This window comes from Ictidomys tridecemlineatus, chromosome 14 (genome assembly GCF_052094955.1).
Source record: "Ictidomys tridecemlineatus isolate mIctTri1 chromosome 14, mIctTri1.hap1, whole genome shotgun sequence".
Taxonomy (NCBI): Eukaryota; Metazoa; Chordata; class Mammalia; order Rodentia; family Sciuridae; genus Ictidomys; species Ictidomys tridecemlineatus.
Window position 1 is genome coordinate 15,838,111 of NC_135490.1, and position 13,043 is coordinate 15,851,153.

The 13,043-nt window shown below is 43.7% G+C and overlaps 1 protein-coding gene across 6 annotated transcripts in view; it reads left to right on the forward strand.

Moving 5' to 3' along the window:
* Psd3 (pleckstrin and Sec7 domain containing 3) overlaps positions 1 to 13,043 on the forward strand; it is a 550,748-nt gene that overhangs the window by 278,769 nt on the left and 258,936 nt on the right. The window contains exon 1 of one of the 6 annotated variants that reach the window (XM_078030946.1): positions 1,557 to 1,824. The exons of the other annotated variants lie outside the window; for them this stretch is intronic. The gene's annotated coding sequence lies outside the window, so the exon portion shown is untranslated. Of the gene's footprint in view, positions 1 to 1,556; positions 1,825 to 13,043 lie in introns of those variants that run through there. 6 annotated transcript variants of the gene reach the window in all.

A 13,043-nucleotide genomic window follows, 5' to 3' on the forward strand; every position in this document is an offset into this window, starting at 1 on the left:
ATGTTTTCAAACTGCATGATGTTTGAGGGAGGCCAGCAAATGCAGATGATAATAGACACCTGTGACCTCACCAGCCCACTTAAGAAAACAGATGAATTGCAAACTCCTGTGAATGCCTCTGGTCCTGTTCCTCCTTCCCTCCCTCCGTCAGGGTAGCCATGTGCTGATATACATCACCACAGCATGGGGTGTGGCCATAACCATGGTATCACTTAATGTGCTTTTGAACTTCATGAACTAACTTAATGAACTAAACTCTTGTTTCCCTTTGTAACACTTTTTACTTCAACATTTGAAAATCATTTTTAATAACTTAAAAAGCTTTTGCTTATCAGTTTGATTATTGTATAGTATTCACTGTGTGTGACTACATTTTATTTTTCTATTTGTGAGCATTTTGGCTGTGACTTGTGTTTTTTTGTTGTTGTTTTTTTTTTTTTTTTGGTATCAGGGACTGAACCCAGGGGTGATTAACCATTGAGCTACATCCCCAGCCATTTTTAATATTTTATTTAGAGACAGTCTTACTAAATTGGTTAGGGCCTCACTAAGTTGCTGAGGCTCGCTTTGAACTCATGGTCCTCCTGCCTCAGCCTCCTGAGCTGCTGTGATTACAGGTGGGCACCCCAGCAACCGGCTGTGACTTGTATTTTTAAACTTCGTACAGTGCAGTAATGTGCCCATGTTCTTTGTGGCTTCCTGTGCACATATAGAAGAGTGTCCTAAGACTAGATCTATATTTAGGAATAAAATTGCTTGTGTTATAAGTATAATCATTTTCTGGTGAACCAGGGCATATTACATTTTGTCTATAATTTTATGTGCTCTGGTTATAAGGTAACTTTTAGTTCTTTTACCTGCTGATCCCCATAATTCCCACATCTCAACAAAAATACCAGAAGCCCAAATTAAAATCTTGGCAAAGAAGGCAACTGAAGTTAATCTGTTCCCCTCTGGGGCACTGCTGTGGACTCTGCTCTCCATTAGTTGGGTCTGGCGGCTGTGTCTGGGTCACACCACCCAACTCCTGTTATCCCTGCTCTTTCAGATGCTTCAGTGGCAGCTGTTGTCTGTATCTGACAGCTGTGAGTGTGTCCTGTCTACTTCGGGCTGTGTGAAGTAGGATTTGAACAACGGGACAACAGATGTCTTTTTATCAGCCAGAAATGAAACTAGAAAACACAAGCACCTAAGATTAGGTCGTGCATTTAACATGGTTAAACTTTGCATCACATAGTAAGTTCTGGTTTGTGGGTTATTGCAGTCATTCCTGTAGGGCCAGTGTGTGTGTGCTGTTGGAGACTGGGCTTCAACAGTTCTTCAAAATCCTTAGAGCTCTTAAAGGAAAATGATGCTGTGGTTACTTGTTCTCTGAATGATTTCGGACAAACATCTTTCTTCAAACAGCAGCCATTCCAGTTAGGCTCAGACAGCTGCTTTTTCTGTTGGCTATGAGCTTGTGGCTGGCTTTTAAAGAGTTAAGCGGGATGTTTGTGAGGTCATGTGTGACCTCACTGGGTCGGACTTTTGAAGCAGGTCTGTTGGAGGGAAGCGCCTGCTGAGAGGGGTGGCCCGCAGGGAGCAGGGAAATCCTCCTTCAACTTCTTTCAAGTTCTTATCCCGCAGCCCCTGAGGGATACAGTGGCATTGTGGGAGAATGTCACTGCCGAGTCAGTGTGTAGCAGTTTGCGCTCGCCACAGAAGCAGCTTTAGAAGTCCAGTAAAAGAGCCCTTGCAGAAGATGAAAGTCTGCTGAGCAGATGGAACGGGAGAATGCTCTTCGTGTTCCTGACAAATTTATGGGCTGACTGTTTGCTGACGGAGGTAACTGGAATTTGGTTTATTGTCTTTGTCTGGTCCTAGGCAGTGCTGGATTGTGGATAACTGTAGTGATAGAGAATTCCTTAGATTTGAAAAGAATTAATTTCAAATTAAAAACACTGTGGTCAGATCTTGGGGAGAAACTTAAGAGAATGATTATTCCTATATATTATTTTCCTATAAGGCTGACAAATGAAGAGTCTGTATCTATCGCAAGGTCTGTAACATATGCAAGGTGAGCTTTTCCCTGGATGGAGTTGTGCTGCTCCTGGACTGTGAACATGTTAGCAACTTCTTGGGGTTGTCATTCTTATTTCCTTTCCGAGAACAAGTTGGCCATGCTGTTAGTATGGCAAGGTGATTTGTCTTAGAATTCAAAGGAGCCTAATGAAGAGCAGAGGGAGGTTTTTCTCCCTGGAGCTGAGGGAATTTCATCTCTACAGTTTATCTCTGGGAAGATCTGTTTTCATGTCCAAGAGACCCAGACAGTTGGAGAGCACAAGGGAGATCATCAGTGTTAAAGAAGGGACAGAAGCCGAGTCCATTGATACCACATCCATTCTCGGGATGCTTGGGATTGAAGGATTCATGAACACTCAAGACCCAGCGAGAGCCCCAGTGCTTGACCTTCCAGGGTGTTTAGCTGTTTCTGTAATAGGTGTGTTTGTGTTGGTTACATTGGCATTTCTTGATTATGGATTTTTAAGTTCATATTTCCAATATTTTATAATGTCATTTGTCTCATTAGTTCATTGGTATAAGAATTTTGCCTCCTCTGTTTGAACATTTTGTTGCATAGTTTTAATCATAAAGAACAAGTAGAATACTTGGGGAGAAAGGCACTAAACATATTTTATGGGAGGCACAAGCATAGTGTTTAGCAGTCCTAGACCAATAAGTGTAAGTGTCACCTCTACTTTTTACAATTTGTCTTGGAGCAATTTATGGAACCACTCTGAAGTGCCGATCCCTGTCCTGTCCAGTAGGAATGGCTTCAGTGCTTAACTAGTTGACTAGTGACTAGTTGTTCTGCACTAATCAAAAGCCCTGTAAACATCAGCATTCTATTTAAATTGTGCTTTCTCATGTTGGACACATGAGGGGCACCTAGAGGTTAGAGAAGTGTGGTGATGAGATGGGAGCTGTGGATTTGCTCACTCTCTGTGCTGCCTTGTTTCAGGTAGCACCCCTCTCCCTGTCCCATGCCGGCCATCTCACAAAGGCTCTGTTGGGTGGCAGGGGGAGCTAGAAGGGGAAAATGGGTCTGTTAGTGTAAATCATCAATACTTGGTAAAGACTGCTGTGTGCACCAGGCCTGTTGATGGCATGCCAGTGTCGTCCCTGAGTATGGAGGACTCTGCTCCTGTGCCTCAGAGGTGGTGTGCGACCCACACAGGGAATAAAATAGGATTGCCAGAAGCTGGCCGCTGTTTTGGTGTCCCTTCCCTGGGTGCAGGTTGCCCTTTGCACGCGGAGGTGGTTGCTCTTCCAGTGCTGTGGCTTTGCCCTTTCTCTTTGCTCCAAGAGTTGGTAGCTGTGCAGCTGTGTCATAGTTTAGCTTTTATTTCCTGGTCAGCTACTATGGATAATAGTATCATTTCCATAGTTATTGAGGTAATAGTAATATGTAAAAATATCTGGCACAGAGTCAGTACTACACACATTCTGGCTCCTCCAAAAACAGCTCCATTTTTCCTGTTATGGTCAAGGGAAGGTCCCATACAAATAGTGTATGGAAATAAATACACCCTGTTATGCCTTATACAGGTCTCATGCCTCATCACTGTTTCTGAAATTTTGGTTTAAAATAATTTTCATGTGCTAGTAATTTACACTGTTTCTCTTTTCACCTTCATAACTTTCCAGTAATCCTCATAGCTTTAAATTTTAGTTTCAGTTCAGTTTCCAAAACTATTATGAAAGGAATGCGGTGCCTGAGGTACCTCACATTGAGGTCCCTTCGATCCCGCTCCCCAAGGGAGCCTCTGTTGGCATTTCCTAGTGTATCCTTGCAAGGCATAGTCTGTCCAGTTCTTCTTTGGAACTTGATTTGAAACTGTCGTGTGGTGTGAAAGTACAAATGTGGTATGGAAAGTTCTGTCGGGTCTGCCAGCTCTCTGTACAGCTTGCTTCCTCCCTCAGTCCTGCAGGGTCTGGAATGTCTGGGAGCCGCCTCACAGCTGGGCTGTGTCACCCAGAGCCTAATGTATCTGACACATCCTGCCCTAGCCAGGCTGTGTGGGTCATATGATCCACCCAGAGTTCCTGCAGGGTGACCAGGGGTTGGAGCTCTAAGTAGAGGGCTGGGCTGAGCCCTGAAAATCCTCTGTCTTGAAGTTCTGGGGAGACAGTCTGTGATGAGTTCCAGCAGGGCTGTTAGTATCTTTCAGCAGCCCGAGGGTGTGGTGTAGTCAGCCTTTTGGTCTGCTGTTGTATTTGGCTTCTTGTCATCCACAGCACAGGGTGGGGATCAGCTAGAAGGTACACTGAATATGGACTTGGAAGATATGGGCTCAGTTTCCAGACTTGCTCTTTCTTTACCAGCTGTGTGACCTTGGCCAAGTTTCTTTGGTCCTCAGTTTTCTTTCTTGCAAAGTGGATATCTTGTGAGTGAAATAAAGTAATGCATGTGGAAGTGCTAGACTGGACTATCTTCACGGGTTTATCTTCTTGGATTATTCAAAGGACACAGTGGCTTGTCCTTGGATCTGGTTTAGGTGTACTGAACTGTTTATGCTTTGGAGAAGGGGGACAGCTGTCCAGTGGTGTTCTTAGACTTTGTCTCATTCTTTGTGTCAGTCTTTTGATTCATCTCCACCCTCCCACCCCTGCCTCCTCTGGGCACTGGGAATTGAACCCAGGGCTTTACATATATAAGGCCAATGCTTTACCCCTGAGCTACATCCCAGCCTTTGCCTCATCCATTATTGGATGCTGCTGATATGCCTAGTAACAGGGAGGAGGGCAGTGTTGTTTCTGTTTCCAGAATGATCTCAAATAAGCCACTCTTGTTTATTCAGCTGGTTCTTTGTCGAGGCCCTGGTTTTCAGTAGGGGGAATCTCCAAGAGCATAGGTTGGACCAATTTTGCTACTGATTATGAGATTGGGACGTCACTTTTTCTCTTCACCCCTTAATTCCTAGGTGTTGGACTAAAAGACTTCTGTGTGTGGAAAGGAGATGACGACTATCTTATCTTTTCTCTTTCCTTAACCTTCTTAAAGCCTTCATCTCATAGGGCAATTTCTTCTTCCTCTTTTAAATTTCTTAGGAAATTTTTCTTTAAAAAAAAGCAGGAGAATCAATGAGACTACACATCAAACTGAGATGCCATGTTGGCTTCTGAGACCTAAATGTAATGGGAAATTTTTAAGTGAGACCAGGGTGTTCAAGGTGAGAATCAGACCACCTTGGTGATCCCCAGACCTTGACATCAGTCCTCCTTGAGGTTGCCCAGGGATGATGGTCTTTGATCAGGGCCTCTGGTTTCACCTGTTGTGAGCTTTCATGAAGCTGAGAGTACCTGAAGGTGTAGTGGGTGCCGTGCAGCTGGTGGCTGGAGTGGAGATGCTTGCTGAGGAGAAAGGAAGACTGAAGGGTCTTCCAGCTTGAGGCGGTAATCCCTGCGGGTAGGGGAAGTGTCTTCTGTCAGTCATGCCTGATATGTTCGTTGCTGTGTTCTGGTTCTCAGAACCATGCTTCCATCCTGGTTTTTCCTGGAGCTCTTCATCTACAAGTTGTTGAGCAGAGGAGCACATTCATCATGTGTGGACACTGGCTTACCCATAGCAAGACTGCATTTTTAGGGAAGAGAATAATAGGGAAACTCTTGTACTTCTTCAGTATTTCACTACTAAAAGATAAGCATGAGGACAGTTAAAAGTGACCTTTATGGTATGCTATCCTGGAGGCTCAGGAATGGCCCTGGTGAGGAGAGATAAGTCACTGGCCTCTGGAACTTGTGCATGTTAAGGAGTCCCTCAGCCCTTATCAGCCAGACTAGGTGTTAGAGACCCATGGAAAAACGTCCTTAATTCATCTAAAGAACTCCAGGAGTCATGGCTTCAAAAGGCAGAGGTCCTAAGAGGAACATGGATTTGTGGTTGCCTGAGCAGCCTGAGTGTATGACCATCATTTGTAGGAATTGTCTCTGTTGTTGTTCCTTTCAGTTGCAGTGTCTGTGGTGATTCTGTTGATCAGGATTTGACACCAAGTTCAACCATTTTACCTTGCATGCGTTTCATAACCAGTAGATGATTATTCACTTAATTGATAGGTGTGTAAGTGCTGCTTCAGATTTGGAGGTGGAGGTATGGCCAATGGGCTTAGACAGTTAATATATACCTAAGGATTGAGTTGATACAAGGCGGGTTTGGCCTTGTGTTTTCTGGCACCTTGACCTTGGGAAGCTGTTGTGTCCATCCTCTGCTGTGACTTTGACTTCACTCATGATTTGACTTTGTTGTGGAAATTGCATAGCTGAGCATTTTCTAAAGCTTGAAAATGAGGGAACCACAGAATATCCACCTGAAACACAGCCAAAGAATGCAATTGCCACCTTTTTATTGAACAGTAAACTGCCTAGGCTGTTTCCCCACCTTCTCTGTGGGGTCCCACCTTTGTGCATTCTTCCCAAACCCAGGGTGAGTTTATTGGCCATTCTAAGGGCTCCTCAGTTAGCAATATGAAATTTTACCATCTAGTCCTTTGAAAGTTCCTCCTCCTCCTCCTCCTCCTCCTCCTCCTCCTCCTCCTCCTCCTCCCTTGAATTATTTGTAGCAAGAAAATATTTTCTTGGGAAATTTAGGTTGAATTAAAAAAAAAACCCAGGCAGCTACCACCACACCCACACCCCCTTTCCAGAAACATCTACCCTGGGAACACAGGCAGCACTTTCATTTGAGCTGCAGTCTCTGGAGTTTGAAGCACCAACACTGTTACCTGCTGCTTCTCAGTTCTGTGCTTGGCTCGGCGCCTCGGTGGGAGCTGGCCATCTCCCTAGTCGGCAGTCTTCTCCTGTGGCACCCAGGTCTTCTTGGGAGGTATCAGGGCCACATAGCCATGTGGCAAACTTAGAGAGGCTAGAGATCCATTTGTCAGAGCTGGGTTGCTAACCAGGGGTGGGGATCCCCATCTGGTATATGTTCAATATGAAATCCACCTGCCCTTGGATGGTGTAGGAGTACTTTTTATCTTGGGTTGCACTCAATTTTTTGAAAACATACCTGGAGGCTGTCTGATGTAACTGTTCATCCACTTGGTTCTGGATTGAATTGGATATATCGCCTTCTTGACTTTCAGAGCAGGAGTGGTAAAGGAAGTGGCAGGACTTGGACTTTCTCCTTTTGGATCCTGTGTATTACATGGCCAGTAGCTATCTTAGTGCTGTCATGTGGTTCTTTTCACTGCTCTCTTGATGGCATGTGTGCTGCTCCCTGCTCCTCTATACCTTTCCTGTCTGTTGTGTAGAATAGCTCAGTCATCATGGATTCCCACCTTTGAATTTTTAAATGTGCTTATGTGTCCCTTATCATTTCTTTGGCTTTAGACTATCTTGCTGAACATCCTTAGTGCCTGATGGATAAAGATTTTAAGTTGTTATGCTGTTGTGGCCTTGGAATGTCTTGGGCCTGTGTGATGCTGAGGATCCCAGGAGGATGTGTGAGGCCAGTGTGATGCTGAGGATCTTAGACTCGCCGTCATAGGTAGATAGGTGCAGTGGCTTAGAGTCTGCTGATGGTGACACTAGTCATAGCATTCTGCTGGGGGTCAAATGACTTTGGCTCGTGACTCTAGTTCTATCTGTCCTGAATTTTTGATCTCTTTCTCTCTGAAGCTTTCATATACTCATCTGAAGTGTTTAAATAATTCACATGGCATATTCCAACTCCCCAAATCCATTACTCAAAAAAAAAAAAAAATCATCCGATTCTGGCTTTTTCCATTAGCTCTCTGTGACCAGTTAGGGTCTTATATGCAGAACAAATTGAAAAACAATGAGACTGGAATTAGAGCAGTAGAGTATACAAGAAAGTTAGCAGTTGCACCTCTCATTTGCTTGGTGGTGGAGTGGGAAAAGCATTTTCTGTTCTGTGGTCTCGTGCGGACTGCCCATGCTGCTTGAGGTTTTTCACTGTTCTCTCATGGAAAAGCAGCACCCACCAGATACCTTTCCCCATTCTGAGTTGACCCATAGGAAACGCTCGTTGTGAAGCCCCGGTTTTACCTTTTCTGGGGTGAACCCAGGGACAGTGGGAGGGTATGGTCCTGTTCCATGAGGTAGGTGACTGATGGCTGCACCTACTCTAGTCCTGTTTGGAGGGCCTTGTTTCTCACACGGAAGCAGAAGTTTGAGCCACGCGGCTGAACTGAAGATGATGTAGGAGGTAAAAGGCCACATACTTCTCTTCTGATTCTTAGTTATCCAGGCTGTGAATATTGTAGGCAGACCCTGTGCTCAGAATGATTTCATGCTTTAGAATTGAAGAAGAGAGCATGAGGTTAGCAGTTTGGTGCCAGGAGTGCTTCTTGTATTTCACATTAGTTCTGTGATTTTGGGCATGTCACCCATTTCTGAGATAGTCTCTTGTTTAAAATGAGGTGGTAAGTCTAGGCAGCTCATAGGGCCTTTCCCAGAGCCAACACGTCATGAGCCTGTGATTTCCCTCTTTAGCAAGACCACTAGAGAGGAGTACAGTGAGAGAAGAGGAGTTGACCATTTGGGTTGGGCTGACGCCTTAAATACAGTCTGAAACCTCTGTAAAGGCAGAGGTTGCTTTAATATTGGGGCAGCACTAAGTTCAGGTCCCACAAATTGTTTTAAAATTGATCGTTCCTTTTTGTCCGTGTGCTAATTTTGGCATTACTTCATCAAGGCATAGCAGTCTCTGGCACTTTCTGCAAGGAGCACAACTGCCCAGAATCGATCGAGGTTCCCCCTCCGAGTTCCCTACCTCAGCACTAGAACTTTCCAGCTATCTACCTTCCCAAAGAAAATGTCTCTTTCCAGGGTTGTAAACTTTTCTGCCAGTCTTTACCTTTCTGTGTCTGTTTTCTCTTCTGCAGAAGCCTCAAGGACATTCATTGTCACAAAGCCTGTACTAACATCTGTTGGCCTTCAGGTTGAAATTTTGCACTTGAAACTTGAAGTGGGGGTTAGCAAAGGGAGCATCAATGTTTGTTTCTTCAGAAAATTATTTGCTTTTGCTTTCTTGATAATGACAGTACCAATCAAAACATTTGTATTCCTGCTGATAATGTTTCAGCACATGTGTTAAATTGCTTACTGAAGAATATTTTGTGGTCTTGAGGGAATTTGAAAATTTTGTTTTCTTTCCTTTGGTTCCACAGGGCAACTTTGGATTTGGCAAATTGCCTCAAGTTTAAAATGCACCATCTCCACTGTAGGATGCCATTTTCTCTAGTCCTGGAGAATGCTTTGATTGAGGTTCATGTCACTGACTTAAGTGAACTGGATTAATATGAGGAGTTTTACAGATACATTTCATTCTCTGTTGTTGGTTAACAGATTCAAAGGATTTCATTTACGCTTTTTTTTTTCTTCAAGACAGTAGTTTCAGTATTTTCTCTGGTCAGATTCTTGGACTAGGTGGTTAGTTGCTTCTCCTGGTGCCTCACCATGAGGTCTGTGAAACTTCACCAGTGGGCAGCAGGGATGGAGAAGACAGTCACAGGGATGGGAAAGAGAGTCACAGTGCTCAGGGCCCCCATCCTGTGACTGACACAGCCAGCGTGGTCTTGATGTGGTGACAGGGCACCAGTTTGGAACTGTTTGTCTCTTGAGCCCCTTGTGGTACCGCTGGAAGTGACACTCATGTCACTGAATCTGGGCACACAGAGGACTGTCATTGGGATATAGTGCCCCTGCTAGTGGCTCAGTGGACCCTGTCAACTCTAGGAGGTCATAGGGTTTCTCTGCTGCTGTGACCCTCCTTCTTCTTCTCCTCAAAATAGCATCTGTATCAATGCTGCAGACTTCCAGGAGCAATGTAATCTCAAATCCGAGTGTAATGATGAAACTCGCTGGTAGCTACCTTTGAAGAAATATTCTAATATACAAAATCCCATATTTTTACCTCATTTTTTCCCTGTAGGAATATAGTTACTCTTGTGCCTTTATTTAAATAATATTTTAGAGAACGTAGACCAGATTTTGAGCTCATGGAACATGCTTTGAGCCATCTATGGCTGTACATTCCTAGATCTGAGCTGGGAGCCTTTCCCATCAATGCAGCATGAACTGGTCATTGTAGCCAGTTTTGTATGGAACAGTTGTTTCAGATCCCAAATCCTGGAATGACGTCATTTTCTTTATACCCAGAGTAAATGCTACAGACAGTAGCTTATTCTAGAATTCTGCTATACAGTTTTTCTCCTGAGTAAAATCTTCCACAGCAAAGGAGCCCTGTTAGTGAATAATTTCCCTTAAAAGTTAGTTTTTGTGTTTCTCATGTTTCTAGTAATTGTATTTTTCCCAGAGAAAGCAGTGCAGTCTATTTAAAGTAGGGTAGAGGTTGTGGTTAAAATTGCAAACAAATTTTCCTAGCTCAGAAATCAGTGAATCAGTGGAAGTGATTCAATCTCAGTGTGGTTTGGGTTTAAGGATACAGAAAGTAAGAGCTATAAATATGTTAAATAGGAGGAGGATCTTTTTTAGCTAAGATAAAGTATACTCTAAATTGTTTACTTATGAGGCCTTGAACTAAAAAGAGGAAAGGTGGGCGTTAATAGTTAACACTGGTGGGGAAGTTTTCACTGCATGGAGACACAAGTGCTTCCACTTCAAATTATTTATGTATACATGCACTAGTTTAGAGAAGATGTGAAAATGTAGAAGATTTCACCCTTTCACCTCTTGATTTCTCAGGGGCCCCAAGGGAGGAGGGGAACTTCCTCCCTTTCTTTGATATCTTCATATTTAAAGAATAATTATGAGAACTCTTGTGTTTCTTTTTCTTCTGGAAACATATGCTTCTTAGATGATTATGGGTAATTTCTATGAGTTAAAGAGTAGTAATGAATGTCTTCCCACAGTTAAAAATTTGGAATCCCCTCAACCTAACCACTGGACATCCAGGACTCTGTAGTAAGTAGAATCTTTAGTATGGTTAGGATGCTGTTTGTTGGGGTATCTATCTTTAGTCCAACTTGACCATTTTCTGACAGTATTGCCCTTGGCAGAGAACCAGGAAACAAACCTCCAAATCTTTGTAAAACAGTTACAGTAATGTCTGCTTTCTAGGGTTGTGAGGACCAGCTGAGATGGTGCATACCAAGGGCTTAACACGGTGCCCGGAATAGTCAGTGCACAGTGGATGTTGTCATCATCACTGGTCCTCACCAGTACCTGATACACCTCTTGTTTTACCATGCTCTTTGTATTTCCCATAATCACAGAGCTCGGATGAGCAACCGTGGATAGAACCACATGCTCATGCCTTTTCCTCTCCTCCTCTGTACTTTATATTTCTTTTGGTGCCCTCTGGGCCCAGGGTGCTAGGTAAAGATTGAATTTATATCTTGAAGCTGTTGTTAGAAGAGGAGAGAGCCCATGGGATACAGGCTTCTCTGCAGCATCTCTCTTGAGAGCAGGAATCCTCCTAATATTTCTTATTTCATTATATGAAATCGGGGCAGGAGGAGAACATGGAGAAACTCAATCTGGCTCAGATTTTAGTTGTAGTGATTCTGATTCCTCTTGTTGCAACTTGTCTGTTAAGAGTAGTGGCTTTTGATGATGGTTCCCTGCACCCTTCTAACGACTGTATTGTTTAATAGCTGTAGCAGAGACACAGGCCTCTTGAGTGGCACATTGTAGAAAACATAAGGAAAGTGAGTATTTCCTTACATAAGTTAGAATTTTAGGGAAAGGTATAGGTTTCTGCTCAACAAAAATTCATGCCTTGGCGTCTGCATGTCCTAGTAGGAGGGGACTTGTGAGGCTGGTTCTCGTACCCTAACATGCATGAGGCTTTCTTTAGTCAATGTCCTGGTGTCCTTGTTTTTTGGAACATGCTTGCATCTAACACCTTTGAGCACGGTTTTAATATTATTTAAAACAATTTTGTGAGAGCCTAAAAACAAAACATCCAGATTGCTCTGAAAGAATGCAGTGTTTTCCTCAAGCCCCCGCTGAGAGCATTTTTATGTTATACCACTAAGGAGCCTGTAACCCAGAGGGGCTATGAAATGGTGTGTAACTTTGGAACTGTGCAGGCGTGGGTTGCTTTGGGTTTATGGGGATTCACATAGTGCATAGAATAGCCGTGGATTTGGTCCGGGCTGCTCTGGTTGTGGGAAAAATGCCAGCTTGTGCGATGCTCAGTCAGCAGACTCGAGTGGTGTCTGGTGGAAAGCTCAGGTACTTCTTCCTTCCTGGTGTTCTGGCTAACAGAGGAAGATGTGAAGTCTTGTAAGTTGTTGGCCTTGGAAACAGCAGAATGCCTTTCACCACTTTCTGCTTCTGTGGCCAGTGGACAGTATTTCACTCAGCTCTTCCCTGCCTCATCATTGGTCTTGAATATTCTGTTTGGAAACACAATAGGTTTTATTTATTTATTTTTTAATAAAAAAATTTTTTTTTAGTTGTCAATGGACCTTTATTTTATTTATTTATATGTGGTGCTGAGAATTGAACCCAGTGCCTCACACCTGCTAGGCAAGTGCTCTGCCACTGAGCCACAACCCTAGCCCCACAACAGGTTTTAATGAAAGTAAGGGGGATCAGAGACGCATTGTTAGTTCATGCACTTAAATTCATTTTGTTGCCCTCATACTCGAAGTCAGGGTTTCTCTCCTGGGTGGTATGGTTCACTGTGGTGCTGAGAATTGAACCCAGTGCCTCACACCTGCTAGGCAAGTGCTCTGCCACTGAGCCACAACCCTAGCCCCACAATAGGTTTTAATGAAAGTAAGGGGGATCAGAGACGCATTGTTAGTTCATGCACTTAAATTCATTTTGTTGCCCTCATACTCGAAGTCAGGGTTTCTCTCCTGGGTGGTATGGTTCACTGTGGGATACTCTACTTCCTGAGGTTGGTTCATTCCCGTTAGTGGATGAGGGTAAAACCTTGCTGTAAAACCTCAAAGAATTTTGTCCATCTTCAGCATAGTTGAGTTACCCAGACATGACTAGTTGCAGCCCAGAAAAGTACCCCCACTCTCCAGGTCTTTCCTCTTTCCCAGCTTGAACGTTGCACACTT